This window comes from Aplysia californica, unplaced genomic scaffold (assembly GCF_000002075.1).
Source record: "Aplysia californica isolate F4 #8 unplaced genomic scaffold, AplCal3.0 scaffold00560, whole genome shotgun sequence".
Taxonomy (NCBI): Eukaryota; Metazoa; Mollusca; class Gastropoda; order Aplysiida; family Aplysiidae; genus Aplysia; species Aplysia californica.
In genome coordinates, this window is record NW_004797830.1 from 408,069 (window position 1) to 411,110 (window position 3,042).

Below are 3,042 nucleotides of genomic sequence, written 5' to 3' on the forward strand. Positions count from 1 at the left end.
GAATTAAAGATGTATGAGTATCAAACCGACGTCGTGTCTTGCAGTGACTATTTTGTTACAGAGAGTGGCCTTGGCGTTCTGTTTGCAGATAAATAATAAAAAGAAGTTCCTTTTATACCGCGAAGAAGGGACACCGATAAAGCACAAGCATGCAGTACATGATGAGGCGTCCACATACCTAAATGTTGTATTAGAAACATAATATAGGGGGCTTCTATCTTGTTGCTTTCTTTTTAGCTGTTAAAATGGTTTCATTTGTTTGTTTGTTTATTTGTTCGTTTATTTGTTTGTTTTGTGTGGTTTTTACTGGGGGAGGGGGGGTTCTTTTTTGACGGGGGAAGGGGATAGGGGGCAGCACTTAAAAAATAAATCTTATATCTATAGTTTTCCAAGGCAAGATTGATGGCAAAAGAGAAAGAGGCAGACTACCTATATTATCAACTAACAACGGCTCTGAGTTCTAAATCTTCACCATTAGTCTTACTTTTCTTTTCTGTCCTTAACAAAGGGCCCTTCCATCCCCGAAAGAGGGCACTAGGTCGGGTGATGATGTCAGCATCTGACTAAATTTTACCTTTTCAATCTCTGCTTCTGCTGTCTATGCCTAGACTACTTCTTTACTTCTTACTGAAAGGATGATTTTTTTCCTTCGCTCGTCTAATGCCCCCCTCCCCCTAAAAAAATCACCCTGCAGAATCCACGTTTTCCCTCTACATATCCAATATCGCATATTATTCTCAAACCCTTTACCCCCACCTTTCTCTCTAGATCTCTCTATCTCTCTATCTATCTATCTATCTATCTATCTATCTATCTATCTATCTATCTATCTATCTACCACACATGCACACACACACACACACGCACACGCACACACACACACACACACACACACACTTACATACATGCACACATACACACATACACACACACACACACACACACACACATACACACACATACGCACATATATACTTACACCAAACACCTTCCACACATAACCCTCACACCCTTAACTCTTCTCCATATTCCTACGAGCTGTCCTTCCATACAAATACCTATCCCCTTGATTTTCTTTCCCATACTTCCGCACGCACAAATTTTTACCCTCCTCACGTACCTGTCCACCCCTCAATCTCCACCATCCTATTTTATCCAACACATACACACGCAGAGATGGAGAGTAAAACAGAGAAGGGGGGGGGGGGGGTTGAGAGAGAAAGAGAGACAGACGGACTGACATATACAGACAGACACACAGACACACGTATATATTTACGCACACACAACGTTTGAGCAAACGCCCCATCCCCTTCGTCTCACTCCTCATCTTGGGTTGTCTGCCAACGAGCGCTGCCTACCAACCCTCCCTCTTTCGCCCACCCCCACCTCGAACCCCCGACCCTCTTTCCTTCACCCCTTCCTTCTTTCACGATATTTTCGATACTGACGAATAGTGTTAGACAAACGTTTCTTTTCTTACTTTCGCAAACAGAATCCTGAATACAGGCTCCCAAGCCACTGGTCCTCCAGAGACCTATAAAACGGAAGGTCGAGCGGGCTAACCTGCACACTCTAGGCCCACCGGTGACTGAAGAAAGTGTCTTGTTTCGCACCCCCTGCAACACCTTTATCTCCCAGGTAAGGACTTCGCCGTGTGTCTTCTGGACTGTCTTAGCGCGTAACTGGTGGCTCGTTCATGCCGCTCACTTCGTTGTTGAAGTAAAACTCTTTGCTACCCTTGCTTTGCTGCTGCTGCTGCTGCTGCTGCTTCTGCTGCTGCGGCTGCTACTACAACTTTAACCACAGCCACTACCTAAAGATAATAATAGTATTATTATTATTATTAATTTTATTATTATTATTATTATTATTATCATTGTCATTATTTATTATTATCTACTATCATTATTATTATTATCATTATTATGATTATTATTTTTATTACTATTATTATTCCAAAGTAATTACTAGAAACAACAATAATAATAGTAATAATATGACAATGATAATGAGATTTGATATTGAGAATAATGAGAATAATAATAATTATTATTATTATTATTATTATTAGTATTATTATTATTATTATTATTATTATTATTATTATTATTATTATTATTATTATTATTATATTGATAATAATAATAATTAACAATGATAATAACAGAAGGATTTAATCTATATAGGGAATAGTATTATCCTTTTTCGGGAAGCTCTACTGGCTTTTTCAATTGTTATAACCCTGACAGACCGCAAAAAGTCTCTTGCTGGGGACACAAGTTGGGTGGTTCACGCTTGCGGAAGTGCTTTGTTTCAGGTGATAGTAGAGCAGATCGATGACTTGATTTGGTCAGCCATTCAGGTTGTAAACTTTAAAGACCCAAAATGCGCAGTGTCAACTACCAGTGTCATTCAAGTTAGGTTGAGGCTTTTTTTTTTTTTTTTTTAATTTGAATGATAAGCTGAAAGTAGGTATAGTATCAGGTAAGAACCAAGTTGGAGAGTTTAGGGCGCAATTAATATATTCCTTGAAGTGAGGGGGGGGGGGGTACGATTGTTTGCTGCTTATGCGTTGGTGGATGGAGGGTACCACTGTCAGTTCCTTATGCTTTAGTTTCTCTCTGTTGTTTCTATCAGTTTTTTCTAGCTTTTTTTTTTCAAGCATCAAATAGCCACCCATCACTTTTACTATAATTAACAATGAGTATTCCGAAGGCTATCTCCTTTGTTTGCAACCAGTTTGGTCATCCAAGTTTTCAGCATAACAAACATCCCTATAACCCCTCCCGTTGAACCTATTTGCATACAATCAACTCCAAATTAGTTAGAAATGAAGGTTCTGAACAATACATGAAAAGTAGTCTAATTACAGATAACAAGGGCTGGCTAGTGTATGGTAGATTTTTTGTTACGACTGTTAACATCTGAACGATGCCGCGAACTAGCAGGGTTGGGTGGTTGACGGGTGCTCTGGTGTGGTTTGCTCCTTCATCCTTATCAAACATATATCGTCCTTATTTCTCCTCCTTTTTGGGGCCG

General features: G+C 39.4%; 1 protein-coding gene across 1 annotated transcript in view; it reads left to right on the plus strand.

Annotated features, from left to right (window-relative positions):
* Positions 1-1,506: 1,506 nt before the first annotated feature.
* Positions 1,507-3,042, plus strand: part of LOC101846522 — a gene marked incomplete in the record, with an annotated part of 13,692 nt that continues 12,156 nt past the window's right edge. The window contains 1 exon segment of the mRNA XM_005106870.3: positions 1,507-1,641.